Source organism: Hibiscus syriacus, unplaced genomic scaffold (assembly GCF_006381635.1).
Source record: "Hibiscus syriacus cultivar Baekdansim isolate YM2019G1 unplaced genomic scaffold, ASM638163v2 tig00008145_pilon, whole genome shotgun sequence".
NCBI lineage: Eukaryota > Viridiplantae > Streptophyta > Magnoliopsida > Malvales > Malvaceae > Hibiscus > Hibiscus syriacus.
The window spans coordinates 707,506-724,339 of NW_024062153.1; the positions used below are offsets into that span (position 1 = coordinate 707,506).

At 30.7% G+C, this 16,834-nt stretch overlaps 1 pseudogene; it reads right to left on the reverse strand.

The window, feature by feature from the left end:
• Window positions 1-2,822: 2,822 nt before the first annotated feature.
• On the reverse strand, window positions 2,823-16,579 carry LOC120201993 (annotated as a pseudogene).
• Between the last annotated feature and the right edge of the window lie 255 nt (window positions 16,580-16,834).

A 16,834-nucleotide genomic window follows, 5' to 3' on the forward strand; every position in this document is an offset into this window, starting at 1 on the left:
CCCCCCCTAAAACTTGGGTTGATCCGATTCTGTGTTTGTATTTTGTAACTTGCAACTAACAGATTTAAGGGCGTGTTTCGATGTTTTCGTTTATGCTCCAGGAGATGTCCTTTTTTTTCCTCGTTTTTACCAGATGGTGTCACCGACTTTTTTGATCGGGTAAACTTTTAGAATTGACACTTATCTTTTATATATGTACAATTTTGCTCATCAATTTTAAAAATTAAATTTGGGTCATTTACTTATCATTTCATTAAGTAGGTATAACGATAAAATTAACCCTTAATATTTGAAAAATAATAATTTTGATCCTTATTTCTTTTTTAATTACTTTAATCTCGATGCTTCATTTCGGGACAAAATGCGCCATGATCAAATTAAAAATTGTTAGCTGACTAACAATCAATGCTTTCTATTGACGTGATAGGTCCATGTGAACTTAAATGATGTCATGGCATGTCCACAAGAGATGTTACGTCAACAAATTTTTTTTAAAAATTAATTAATTATAAATAAACATTTTTATTAAATTAATATTTTAATAAATTATTTTTAATATATTTTTAATTAAATTAAATAATATTAAAAATAATTAAATTAAAACTATTTTTATAATTAATTAATTTAAAAAATAATTATTTATAATTAATTAATTTAATTATATTTTTTTATTGACGTTACATTTCACATGGACATTCCATGTCAACATTACAATCTATATGGATCTGTCACATTAACAAGAAGCATTGACCGCTAGTCAACTAACGATTTACATCTACCTTTGGGACATTTTACCTCAAAATGAAATATTGGGATCAAAGTGCTTAAAAAAGAATAGAGACCAAAATGAATATTTTATCAAACATTAAAGACTAATTTTATCATTATAACTATTAAGTTTTTATCATTGAAATGTTGAGTGTCATTAGTTTGATGACGAGACACGTTGATAAAATTTTTATTTTTATTTTTTTTTACTTGTATACTTTAGATAAAATTTCAATTATGAGTCTTTTTTATAAACAAAAGTCGTTTAGGGAGTATGAACCAAACGTCTAGAGAGTATAAACCAAATGATCTCGATGATAAAATAATTGTTATTATTTTTTGAGATTTCGAGTTCGAGCACCTGGAATATCATGAGTGTGAACGCTTAATATCAAATAACTAAGAGTTATCTTTAAACAAATATTACTTATACTTATTTTTTTTTTCTTTTTTTTTCTTTTCACTTCTGTCAAAACTAAAGCTTTCCTACAACTTATGTCAGACACTGTCATTCGTCCTCAGACTTATCGTTGTTTATCATTTTTTATCTTTGGTCATTTCTATTTGACTTTCAAACACGGGAAATGCTCACGTGCTGCAGCTTTAATATACGATTAAAAAAATACGCTACCGATTTTGTTATTATTTTAAATAATAAAATTGGTAAAAAATGACCGAAAATATTATTATTTCTACCAATTTTGTTATTATTATTAATTACCGATATAGGTAAAAATGGTAAAATAATGTTTTCGGTAAAACGCTACCTAAAGCAATATTTTTTTTACTGGGTTTTTTCTACTGCGATTATCTATATCAGTAATTAAAATATGTAAAAATAATAATATTTTCGATCATTTTTACCAATTTTATTATTATTTTAATAACAAAATAGGTAGCATTATTTTAGCCATAAATTAAGGCTGCCGCACCGTAGAATTTCCCTTAAAATACTATTCACTCAACTTTAACCAACATCATCATTAACCTTACAGCCAAATGTGACACTAAGCTAGCTTAGCCCACCATTTTATTAAGCAAAAACTATGCTCTCTCGACTGTGTCATCACTAGTACAGACTTTGATATTTTCCATCTGTCTCCCTATTATAGTTATAAACGAGCTAAATCAATTTTGTGTATTATTTAATTCGATTCAAACTCAAAAAATTTAAAGTAAGTTCAACTCAATTCAAAAGTTTACGAGTTTAATTTTAACATCCTTAAAAAATAATTTATTATTTAATGATTTATTTCAATCACTTAAAAATAAATTAAATTCGTAGTTTATATATTAAAATATTAATTGTGATTTATTATAAAATATGCACTATTAAACAACATTTTTATCTATTATGTACTTTTCATACATAATGTTTATAATTGAAATTTTATCTTTTTAAACTCATTTTTTAACAACAATCATAAATAATTAAATTTTAATATGCATTATTAAACAATATTATTAATTTTTTTTAATACAACACTTATAAAAGTCAGAAGCTATGCCAAACAGACCCTTAGCTCATTAAGATAAGTTTGAACTAGTCAAATACATTTTATTCGAATGTTAACTAAAATTTAAACGAGTCAAACTTGAATAACTCACCATCAATCTCATCTCATTTATAACTCTACTCCCTACATGTATTATCATACTTGATTATAGCAGTGACATTTTGGTAATGTACGCATGTTTGAGTTACTCAAGCAGGTGAAAAAAGCAATGGAAAAACTCAGTTTTGGCAAGATGATGGATTGTTTGTATGTCTTGATCTTGTTTATGCATGAACAGTTTGGATGACGATGAATTTGAGATGAAGCCGATGATAAAATCTAAGAAAACCCAGTTGCTAAGATTGAAGGATGTTGTTTCTAGCAATAAGTTATCCTGTTTTTTAATTCTTGGTTATAAACTGCATCGCCTATTCCTAGCATTCAGAAACCACGAAAGAAATTGCATGATAATTTTTACCACAAGATAAGTTATCCAGATTTTTCATTCATGAAAACATGCCTACCACGAAATCAATAAACAAAATTCAATAATATCTACTGAACTTCTCGATTACTCGAATAAAAAACAACACATTCATAGCTTGTCCCGGATACAAAACAACTTGTAATGAACTCATTCAGAAAACAAGGCAGGTGTACCATTCTTCCAATACCTCAACGGTTGGCCTTGGCAACTCTTTCGATTTCATCCTTCTTCTTGATGGCATAGCTGCAGGAACAAGACTATTGTCAATATCAACTGAAATGTTGAAAGACATAATTCGAAAGGATACAAAACCCAGCTTACCTGTTAGATGATCCCTTGGCAGCATTAATTAGCTCATCAGCCAGACATTCAGCAATGGTTTTAATGTTTCTGAATGCAGACTCACGTGCACCAGTGGTCAGGAGATAGATGGCCTGATTCACACGTCAAAGAGGAGAAATATCAACAGCCTGGCATCTAACAACACCAGCAGAACCAATTCGAGTAGCATCTTCACGAGGGCCACTGTTACATCAATCAAAAAGCAACGAACAATATTAAAATTTAAACTAATGAAAGAGAAAACGCCGAACTTTATATTATATATCTTGCCTATTGATAATAGCATCAACAATGACTTGAATTGGGTTCTGGTCAGTCAGGAGATATATGATTTCCATGGCATGCTTTATAGTCCTGGTTGCCATAAGTTTCTTGCCATTGTTTCAGCCATGCATCATTAGCGAGTTTGTAAGCCTTTCAACAATCGGGCACTGAGCCTTCCTGAAACGCTTAACTGAGTACCTCCCAGCAGTGTGAGGCACATAGATGGCATGCTTAGAAGCTTGGGACACCAATGTAATCACTCAAGGAGATATCAGCAACCTGAATCAGATAAATCATTCATGTCAATAATCAATGCCACCAATTATTGTAACCATCAACGGGGGCAGTAAAATGAGAGGATAATTCTTCACAAACTAGAGTGTTAAAGGCATGAAAGACAATTTAAAACAATGTTTCATATCCAATTTGACATAGATAGATACGCAAAATTTTATGCTAGGGGTAAACTTTTAAAATTTTAGGGAGGGGAGAACTTATAAAATTCTAGGGACAAAAACATATTATCAATAGAAAATACAAAAAATTATCCATCCCCGATGCGACAAATATTTTGCCTAAAAAGAAGTTTATATGAAAACCAAAAACATCGTTATGTGCTATCATTTACCAGTAAATTCACCAGAAAACTACAACCGGATCAAGACACAGAATGCCGGTAAAGACCAAATCAATATCCATTCTGTTGATATAATGGTAGATATTGGTTGACATGTAAATACATAAAATTATAACCCATTCATAATACCAAAACCCAAAGTTCTAACAAAGAAATTAAATCAGAAACACACAAATCAGCATCTACTTCACATGAATAAATATTCGAAATGCAGTAACTGTAATACCCCAAAAATTTAGACAATGACCAAAATGAAAATTTGGAAAGTTTGATGGTCAAAGTAGAAAATTGGGAAAAGGTTTAGGGAATTAAGTGATAATTTCCTAAAAAGAATTTTATTCCATAAATAGATGGTTTACTCTTGAGAGTGGAGTTTTATAGAAATCATATTTTTGGATTTAAAATGTTAGTAAAGAAAAACTAGAAAGGGTTAAAGCCGATAAGGAATCGGTAATTCGGATCGAATTGAAATTTTACAAAAATGTGAAGGATGTTATAAAATGGTTGAAAATATTATTTTAATATTTTGGATCAGAGAAATTGGTTTGGATAGGTGCAATTTTTCAGATTTGACCGAAACAGTTGAATTTAGTGACTAAAACGCAATTTTTGGAAATTCAAGGGGAATTTCGGAATTAAAAGTCAAATTAATTCATATTTGACTTTGTATTATGATCATGATCAGATGGATTAGTTTTATGGTGAATATGGAAATTCATTAATGGCAAAAATGGAAATTCATATTGGATTGAATAAAAAAATTCCATTATACTATATTAAGACATGTGCTAGATTTATTTAATATTAGAGTATTATTGATGGTGGAACATTTTCATCTTATCTTCTTCTCCATGCCGTGGGTTTTCTCATAAGGTAAGAGAAAACTTCAACTCAAATTTCAAGTAATTTACGTAGGATTTTGAGTAAGTTGTAAATAGAAATTGTTATACGTGAAAAACTCTATCTTTTGGTACCAATATTGCATGGTAATCTTGTTGGTGTTCAAAGACCCCAAATTTAAGGGTTTGTGTTATTATAAAGGAATCATGAAATTGATGATGAATTTTGATGGTTGTGAGGTAGTAGATTCATATTCAAGCATGTGTGATGATTAGAACATGTTTAATCTTTTTAGAACTTGTTCACTAGGTTTTGGTCATGGATTGTTTGAGTGAGAAAAATTATGGAAAATTATATATGGATTTGAAATGATGAAGGAAATATGCTACAAGTTTTAGAAAGAATTGAGGAAGAACCTAAGAATGAAGTTAAAGAAAACAGTTTGGATTTTGAATTTGACAGTAGGTTCGAAAATTCACCAGAAATTATATAAAAATAATTTGGAGGTTATTTTTATATATATTGTTCATATATGGATCTAGTTTCGGTTAAAACAAACGGGGATCAAGTTCAAGGTGTATACAAAAAGATATGGATTTTTAACCAAGGAAAGGTCAGAAAGAAAATTCGGACAGCAGATTCTGTAAAACAGATTCTGTTGGTCAACTTTGAAAATTCACCATAAATTGTACATAATGAATTAGAATGAGTTATTTATATGGATAGATTCATATTCGAGTCTAGTTTTCAATGGAAGAAACGAAATTGAATTCCAGTATGTATATCAATATAGAATATTGATTCTTTAAAGGTAGTGCGAGATGTCTGAATTCTGGAAAATTGATGGGTTGTTGTGTAAATTGGAAAAGTTGGTTCCAATGTTAAAAGGAGTTGTTAAGTATAGAGTATTTGGTAGAAAATGAGTTCCAATTATATTATAGAGTTATTTTGGGATATGTTTGTGTTAGTACAATACTAACATATATATCATTATGAATTTGTGAATTATACAGATTATGATTGATTTGCAATTGAAGCAAATCAAGAGGGTTTATTGTGGATCAATAGTGAGGCTCATATATTTTGAAAGACATAAAGTGTCAAGGTGAGTGCAATACATGCATGAAATTATACATGGATGTTTTATACATCATCAGGAAGACTTGCGATAAGTCGACCTTGTTTATGTTGACATGATATTTATGTCATTTATCATATATTTGATATATTCTAAATATGTCAAAGGTTGAAAATAAAATACATTGATCACTGATTTTTGCATATGATTTTTTGTCATGAATGTTATTTCGGGTATGAACTGCCCAATGTTAAATATTGATAATATACTTTGCCATGGATGGATTAAATAAAATAGATTGTACGCCCAAGTAAGTCATTGAGGCACAGGGTATAGTTGGTATGCCATAGAGTCCAGCAGCAGGCTACATATTCGGGAATACACTAAAGGATACCTAGTGTATATGGTGGGCACGACTTTATGTGTCATATCCGGGACTGTACTTAAGGATACCTAGTACATATGGTGGACATGACCTTATGTGTCATACTCGGGATAGCACTACGGTGCTTATATTTGACTCGTGTACCCGGGGTCCTCAGGGTTGTATATTGGGCTATTGTCTATGGTATATGGTTATGGAAAAATGACAAGTGTATTGGTAAAATAAGCTTACGAGCTTATGGTACAAATAGTAAGTATTTTGGTAAAATAAGCTTACGAGCTTATGACATAAATGGTAAAATATTTTATATTATATTGATCATGGTAAAATATTGGATATGCAAATAAAATGATTTTATGGCATTTTAAATTTGACATTGAAAATCATGCATGAATTGTATTGCACTGTTTATTGTTTTAAATTGCCTCACTAAGTATATACTTAGCGTGTGATGATTTTCACGCGTAGGTAAAAAGCCAATAATAGAATAAAGAGTCCGGAGCGTCATCAAGCATCGAGAGGTATATTTCAATATCAGTAAGACATCCTATGATGGAATTTTATTTAAATAGTGGCATGTAATTTTATAAATGTTTAATTTTTTTTGTTAAACAAATTTGTAAACAAAATGGAATTTTATTGAATTTATATGTATTTTCGAAAGTTACTGTAGCATGAACAGTAACCATGTTTTAAGCAAAATTTTCCAGTATGTAAATGGGGTACCGATTCCCCCTACAGGGAATCGATTCCCCCATTATTCATCGTCACTGTTCACAGATACTGTTCACTATTCATAATTTTTTTTGAATTAAATTCATTATAATGAAACATAATTTATATGATATGATATTTTTATAATATCAATTATCATTTTTTAAGGAAATAAATTTTAAATCACTTGTAAAAGTGGAAATGGTTTTAAGAAATTTGGGTGACATCTATAATCTGTATAGGTATAATTATACGGGTTATGGATGTTATATTTAAAACTTTCTATGAAGACCGTAACTCCTCTTTTATAAGTATTGTACTTTCCCTTGTACATTCGTAATCCTAATTTAAGGTTGTACTGACTGGTAAGACATGCTCACGCCTTATCTGTAGATTTCTTCTTCGATAGCTCAAGATAAACAAGTTGAGCCCGGTCCTTTTTAAAACCTCTTATGGTCTTGCCAACTTCTTGAATTCTGATTTTTTTTCCTCTTTAATTTAGGGATTTTATGAAGATCATGGCAATCATTAGATTTTGAACCTGTTTAATCCAAATCTTCAATCTGATATAAAAAAATATCTACATATTTTCATATCATCCTCTCTTTCCCAAGTAACATTCTCAACAATATGATTTTTCTAAATCACTTTGACTATAGGAATCGTCTTGTTATGCAGTTCTTTGATTTCTTAAGCTAAGATCCGAACTGGTTCTTCTTTATAAGTCAAATCTGGTCAGATCTTAATTCCCTATGATGAAATGACATGTGAAGGATCTTATCGACACTTTCAAAGCATCGATACATGAAAAACATTGTGTACTTTGTTCAACTCTGGGTATCAATTACCTCCAGAGTTAATGCTAACTGATAAGCCATCAGTCTAACTCTTTTTAATATCTCATAACATTCTATGAATCTTATACTTAATTTCCCTTTGCGTTTTAGGCGCAAAATATTTTTTTTCCAAGGCAATACCTTAAGAAAAACTTTATCGCCTTCATGAAATTCAATCTCTTTTCACTTCAAGTCTACATAGGACTTTTACCGATCAAATATCATATTGAGATAATCTTTACTTTATCATCAACCTCTTTCAATAAATTTGGCCCACATGATTTCGATCTTTTAACTCGTATCAATTTAATGATGTTCGACATTTTCTCCCATATAAAGCTTCATACTGAGCCATCTTATTACTCAATTGATAACGGTCATTGTAGAAAAATTCTACTAAAATCAAATACTTTTCCTTTCCCATGATTCCTTAAAATCAATCATACATGCACTTAGCATATCTTCTAATATATGAATAATACTTTCTGACTTACAATCCGTCTGTGGATGAAAGTCGTACTGAAATTCAATCAAGTACCCAATGCTTTATGCAAAGAATTCCAAAATCTTAAAGTAAACCTTGGATCTCTATCCGATATAACGGATACTAATACTCCTTGTATTCAACTATCTCCTTGATATACAACTCTGTATATTTATCCACTGCATAATCCATTCACATTGGAATGAAATATGCCGATTTAATTAACCGGTCACTATCACCCAAATGCAATCCTTTTTATTTGATATCAAAGGAAATTCATTAACAAAATCCATAGTATTTCTTTTCTACTTCCACTCTGGAATAGAAATCAGTTGTAACAATTCCGAAAGCACTTGATTCTCAAATTTTACTTGTTGACATGTCAAACATGTAACAACAACTCAGTAATGTTTCTTTTCATACCTGGCCACCAAAATGACTCTTTACATCCTGATTCATTTTGTTCTCACTTGTATGCATAGTCAGTTGACTATAATATACCTGAGAAAGAATATCTTTCTTCAATTCATCATTATGTGGAATACGGTTTCTTCATCGATAATCAAACATCGATCTAATTTGATTTCAACATCTTTAGTCTCACTTCTTTTTTTTCCATTTGTGAAATCTTTTCCAAGCATCTGCTATCTTTCTTTTGTAGCTCTATTATCCGATATAAAAACATCAGCTTTATTTTTTTTAACCATTAGTGCGTCATTTCTTACAACAATAGTCGCACATCTATAGCTCACAAAGCTACAAAAGTTTTTCGACTAAGTGCATTTGCTACAACATTTGTCTTACCTGAATGATAATCAATGATCAAATCATAGTCCTTTAAAAGTTCTATCCATTTTCTTTGTCTCAAATTGAGCTCTTTTTGAGTCAACAAATATTTCAAACTCTTATGTTCCATGTAAATGTGGCATCTCTCACCATACAAATAATGACGCAAAATCTTTAGATAAAAAACAACCTCTACTAACTCAAGATCATGAGTAGTATAATTCCTCTCATGCATCTTTAATTGTCCAAAAACATAGGCTACCACCTTACCTTCTTGCATAAGTACACAACTCAAACCATTATGAGATGCATCACTATACACCACATACTCTTTGTCCTATTCCAGTTGTACCAACGCTGGTGCTTCCGTTAAAATATTCTTTAAAACTTTAAATCTCTCTTGACATTTCTCAGTCCAAGCAAATGAAACATCCTTTCTTAAGAGCTTGGTCAAAGGAGAAGTAACCATCGAAAGTTTTTGACAAACCTTTTATAATAACCAGCAAGTTCCAAAAACTTTGGACCTTTAAACATTCTTTGGAGGTTTCCACTCCAATATTACTTGAACTTTATTTGGATCAACTCTTATGACTTATGCCGAGATAACATGACCAAGAAAAGCAACTTCTGATAACCAAAACTCACACTTTGACATTTTGGCATATAACTTTTTACCCTTAATTATCTCGAGCACAATACAATTATGAACATCATGCTCTATCTTTGTATTCGAGTATACCCGAATGTCATCGATATAGACCACCTCAAAATAAGAATTTGTTCTTGATAGTTACTTTGTTTAACTATCGATAATCTATGCATAATCACATATATCCATTTTTCTTTTTTTACAAACAACATCGGTTCACCCCAAGGTAAAATACTCGGTCAAATGCATCCTCAATTTATCATCTCTTGTAATTGGTTATTTATTCTCTTAACTCAATTGCAACCATTCGATACGAACTCATAGATACAAGATTAATGTCTCGATAACCATCAATATTAAATTCCACCTCTCAATCTGGAGGTAATCCAAATAAGAAATATAAAAAGACATATGAAAATTCACAAGTTATGGAAATATCATATGATCTTGCTTCAGATACTTAAGTATCTATCACTTTAGCTACAAAAGCTATACATCCTTTTTACATCATCTTAATCGCAACCATTAATCGCAACCATTGCTGATATCACTTATTGATGATTTCACCTTTTTCATCAATCATTAATTAATTTTTTTTAATATTTCCACATTTTTTTCTAAATTAATCGCTTCTTGCGACTATTAACTCAATCTTAATGCAGAGACAACCAACTCATGATCAAAATGATCTAAAACTCGTTAATGATATTCCCATCGGATTCATCAGGAACATAGTCTTTTGAATCTTTATCGAACATTTACTATTTGTCCGACTAACACTTGTATCATGACTGTGACCTATGGGTCTTCCGCTATAATATCACTCAATATCAAGTAGAATTGAATATTTCTACTTTGGAATTCCTTATTTCATTCTTAAAGAAATATGTATAACTTATCCAGATCCATAGAAATTATTCTTCAATAATTAAAACATTTTCCATCTCTAATGAAAGTCTCAATGTTCACATTGTTCAATAAGGAAATTTGATAATTTGTAGCAATAACTTCATAGCAGTTAATGCTAAAATCACACTATCAAGTAATTTACTATTTTTCCTCTCACTAGGAATCTGACACTTTTCAAGTTCTTGAGAATTCATCTCAATCTAAACAATATTTTCATTGCACATGAAATGGTTAAACAACCCATTTTCACATATTTACCTTCACAAGGTAACTCTATAAAATTTTATGGACTTGATATCTATTCTCAAACCAACTCATAACCATTTGATTCACCAATAACTCATTTTTTTAAGCTTTTAGCGGAAATTATATTTACCGCTTACCCAATTTCTCTTACTCAAATCAACAATGATTTAAACAATTTAATGCTTAGCTTAAATATTTCTCACTTATTTAAGCTTACTTGGAGAAAACTCAGAATCATCACTAGATTAAAAATTCTCCCATGAATCCTCATCCGATTCAACTTTTCTTGTAAGTCGTTCAAACATTTTAATCAATTCTTCTAATTCATAAACTTTGTTAAACACTGGGGCCTTTCTTCCACAAAATGAAGAAAAATCCCTTATAACATCCACCCTTCTAAGGTGTTTTACAAGTCATGTCAAATTCTCTTGGGTCGATTTCAATCTCGACCTTCTTTTCAACATTATAAATTTCTTACCTTTCTCTTTAATTCCAACATCTGAACATAGTCAGAATCATCATACTTTAGTAAATACTAACTTTACTCTCAATAAGCATCATCACAGTATATATACAACTATCAGTAACTTTTGACATCCTAGTGGCATGTATATACTTTTTAACTCAAAATAACCTCAGTTTAGTCCTAGAATTGGCTAAACCTGTAGCTCTGATGCCAATAAATATAACACCCATAACCCGTATAATTATACCTATACAGATTATAGATGTCACCCGAATTTCTTAAAACCATTTCCACTTTTATAAGTGATTTAAAATTTATTTCCCTAAAAAATGATAATTGATATTATAAAAATATCATATCATATAAATTATGTTTCATTATAATGAATTTAATTCAAATTTTTTTATGAATAGTGAACAATATTCGTGAACAGTGAACAGTGACAATGAATAGTGGGAGAATCGATTCCTTGTAAGGGGAATCGGTACCCCATTTACATACTGGAAAATTTTGCTTAAAACGTGGTTATTGTTCATGCTACAGTAACTTTCGAAAATACATATAAATTCAATAAAATTCCATTTTTTTTTACAAATTTGTTTAACAAAACAAATTAAACATTTATAAAATTACATGCCACTATTTAAATAAAATTCCATCATAGGATGTCTTACTGATATTGAAATATACCTCTCGATGCTTGATGATGCTCCGAACTCTTTATTCTATTATTGGCTTTTTACCTATGCGTGAAAATCATCACACGCTAAGTATATACTTAGTGAGGCAATTTAAAACAATAAACAGTGCAATACAATTCATGCATGATTTTCAATGTCAAATTCAAAATGCCATAAAATCATTTTATTTGCATATCCAATATTTTACCATGATCAATATAATATAAAATCTTTTACCATTTATGTCATAAGCTCGTAAGCTTATTTTACCAAAATACTTACCATTTGTACCATAAGCTCGTAAGCTTATTTTACCAATACACTTGTCATTTTTCCATAACCATATACCATAGACAATAGCCCAATATACAACCCAAAGGACCCTGGGTACACGAGTCAAATATAAGCACCGTAGTGCTATCCCGAGTAGGACACATAAGGTCGTGTCCACCATCTGTACTAGGTATCCTTAAGTACAGTCCCGAATATGACACATAAGGTTGTGACCACCATATACACTAGGTATCCTTTTGTGTATTCCCGAATATACATCCTGCTGCTGGACTCTATGGCATGCCAACTATACCCTGTCCCTCAATGACTTACTTGGGTGTACAGTCTATTTTATTTAATCCATCCATGGCAAAATATATTATCAATATTTAACATTGGGCAGTTCATACCCGAAATAACATTCATGATAAAAAATCATATGCAAAAATAAGTGATCAATGTATTTTATTTTCAACCTTTGACATATTTAGAATATATCAAATATATGATAAATGACATAAATATCATGTCAACATAAACAAGGTCGACTTATTGCAAGTCTTCCTGATGATGTATAAAACATCCATGTATAATTTCATGCATGTATTGCACTCACCTTGACACTTTATGTCTTTCAAAATATATGAGCCTCACTATTGATCCACAATAAACCCTCTTGATTTGCTTCAATTGCAAATCAATCATAATCTATATAATTCACAAATTCATAATGATATATATGTTAGTATTGTACTAACATAAACATATCCCAAAATAACTCTATAATATAATTGGAACTCATTTTCTACCAAATACTCTATACTTAACAACTCCTTTTAACATTGGAACCAACTTTTCCAATTTACACAACAACCCATCAATTTTCCAGAATTCAGACATCTCGCACTACCTTTAAAGAATCAATATTCTATATTGATATACATACTGGAATTCAATTTCGTTTCTTCCGTTGAAAACTAGACTCGAATATGAATCTATCCATATAAATAACTCATTCTAATTCATTATGTACAATTTATGGTGAATTTTCAAAGTTGACCAACAGAATCTGCTGTCCGAATTTTTTTCCTGACCTTTCCTTGGTTAAAAATCCATATCTTTTTGTATACACCTTGAACTTGATCCCCGTTTGTTTTAAACGAAACTAGATCAATATATGAAAATATATATAAAAATAACCTCCAAATTATTTTTATATAATTTCTGGTGAATTTTCGAACCTACTGTCAAATTCAAAATCCAAACTGTTTTCTTTAACTTCATTCTTAGGTTCTTCCTCAATTCTTTCTAAAACTTGTAGCATATTTCCTTCATCATTTCAAACCCATATATAATTTTCCATAATTTTTCTCACTCAAACAATCCATGACCAAAACTTAATGAACAAGTTCTAAAAAGATTAAACATGTTCTAATCATCACACATGCTTGAATATGAATCTACTACCTCACAACCATCAAAATCCATCATCAATTTCATGATTCCTTTATAATAACACAAACCCTTAAATTTGGGATCTTTGAACACCAACAAGATTACCATGCAATATTGGTACCAAAAGATAGAGTTTTTCACGTATAACAATTTCTATTTACAACTTACTCAAAATCCTAAGTAAATTACATGAAATTTGAGTTGAAGTTTTCTCTTACCTTATGAGAAAACTCACGGCATGGAGAAGAAGATGAGCTGAAATTGTTCCACCATCAATAATACTCCAATATTAAATAAATCTAGCACATGTCTTAATATAGTATAATGGAATTTTTTTATTCAATCCAATATGAATTTCCATTTTTGCCATTAATGAATTTCCATGTTCACCATAAAACCAATCCATCTGATCATGATCATAATACAAAGTCAAATATGAATTAATTTAACTTTTAATTCCGAAATTCCCCTTGAATTTCCAAAAGTTGCGTTTTAGTCATTAAATTCAACTGTTTCGGTCAAATCTGAAAAATTGCAGCTATCGAAACCAATTTCTGTGATCTAAAATATTAAAATAATATTTCCAACAATTTTATAACATCCTTCAAATTTTTGTAAAATTCCAATTTGATCCGAATTACCGATTCCTTATCGGCTTTAACCCTTTCTAGTTTTTCTTTACTAACATTTCAATTCCAAAAAATATGATTTCTATAAAACCCCACTCTCAAGAGTAAACCATCTATTTATGGAATAAAATTATTTTTAGGAAATTATCACTTAATTCCCTAAACCTTTTCCCAATTTTCTAATTTGACCATCAAACTTTCCAAATTTTCATTTTGGTCATTGTCTAAATTTTTGGGGTATTACAGTAACATTTCTTCGTTACAACTCTCTAGTTCACCTATATAGTATACTTGAGAACAACAGAGTTATTTTTGCTGTTCAACTTATATACTAACATTTAATGGAGAGAGAAAACGCAATAGCCCAAGAGACAAAGATTAAAATGAGACATTTCACATGAAAACTAAGCAGCGAAAAAAATGACAATACAGATCTGCATTAACAAATAGAAGGGGGAAAAAGAGGGAAAAAAAGAAGTAAAACATGAACTTCCTCGAAGCTCCAGCGGTTGAAGAGCTTGACTTCCAAGTGAGATTGGTATGGGTGTTGGGGTTCGGTGGTGGCGGGGGCTGCCACTCCTTTCGCAATTCCTGCTGTAATAGAGAGAGGGAAAAGAGGGAGGGAGCGGCAGACGAAGAGCTTGTGGTTTGAGGAAGTGGGAGAACCCTAGCCTTAGGAATTTATAGTCATTATGTGACTAGGGTTTTGCCTCATTTTTTTATATCAATTAAAATATGAGTAAATTGCTTTATATGTCTCTATACTATAACCTCATTTCAAATTAATCCTTAAATTTTTGAACATTCTAATTTTATCCTCAATCTATGACTCTCATTTTAAATTAGTCCTTAAACTTTTGAACATTCCAATTTTATCCCCAAACAATAAGTCCCATTCTAAATTGATTCCTAAAACTAGATATTATGATTTCATCCCAAAATTCATCCAAATATGTAATCCATTTCAACCATAGTTTAACCTAAATTTTATTTTTCTCAAACATATTGTTGACACCCGTTTTTGTACGGGTTTATTTTTCATTTATTATTATTATTATTATTATTATTTTAAGGGTTACAACAAACTGACATAAACCAGATTACAAACCAGACCAAAAGCACGAAACTGACCTAGTTAACCTAAATTACATCAAACCTAAACCCTAGCCACCACCTGCCGCCTCCAAGCACGCGACTGATCACCTTAGTCGAACCATCATTTTGGCACTATCATCAGTGAAAAAAAAATCCAAACAAATCACATACAATCTAATAAAATATAATAAAACCATACCCTAAATCTATCTATTCTTAGAGTATGGAAACTACTAATATCCTATCATCTAGCCACTCATGTCACTCATCAAACAAAAAACCATCACTATTTTGTTATAGTATGAAACAACAAAAAAAGAAAAGACAAAGGGGTTTCGAAGAAAAGAGGGAGAGAAGTTCGAACAAAAATAAAACAAAGAGAGATAAGAGAAAAAGAGAAGAGAAAAAAAGAAAAAGGAGAACAAAAAGAGAGTCTCACCTTTGGTCATGGGTATTTTTCGGTGATTGGAGTTCCCTCCCACACATCTGAATGGTGAGAAGCATCTCTTGGGTGGAAGACCAACATACTCCAAAACGGACCATTCTATCAATCGGATGAGGAGATTAGAGAGTGAAAAGATTGAACGGTTTTTGGTCGATTCGTGAAGATCGAAACATTTTTCGGCGAAACCAAGGTCAGATTAGAGTTCCTAGAGACAATACGAACCTTCCCTTATATTTTGGCATCGAACGACCACCAGATATCAGTGGTGGGCGGTGGTTTTCTCTTTCCTGGCGAAGCATTGTAGCCTTCTTTCTCTCTGTTTATGTCTAGAGTTATAAATTTGAACCTTTACTTGAACTACGATCCTTTTAATTTCAATTTCCATAATCATGCATAATTTTTACTCTTGTAAATAGTTGTACCGATGTTTAATTTTATTGATTTAAAACTTGTTAAGGTTATTTAAAATATGTCTTGATTTTTTGGTCAAAAGGTTTGTGAGTTTCTCCTCACACACATCACATGCATTTGCATGTCATAAGCTCTATACCAGGGCTTTGTCCCTCTAAGTGGGAGTGAGTCGCTAGTGCCTTCGTGAGTAGCTGTAACACCCATAACCCGTATAATTATACCTATACATATTATAGATGTCACCCGAATTTTTGACAACTATTTTTACTTTTACAAGTGATTTAAAATTTATTTTCTTAAAATGGTAATTGATATTATAAAAATATCATATCATATAATTTATATTTTGTTATAGCAAACTTAATTCAAAAGATTTTTTATGAATAGTGATGAACAGTGTCGTGAACAGTAATCAGTGCATTGATGCGCTACAATAACGTGAACAGTGCATCAATGTCT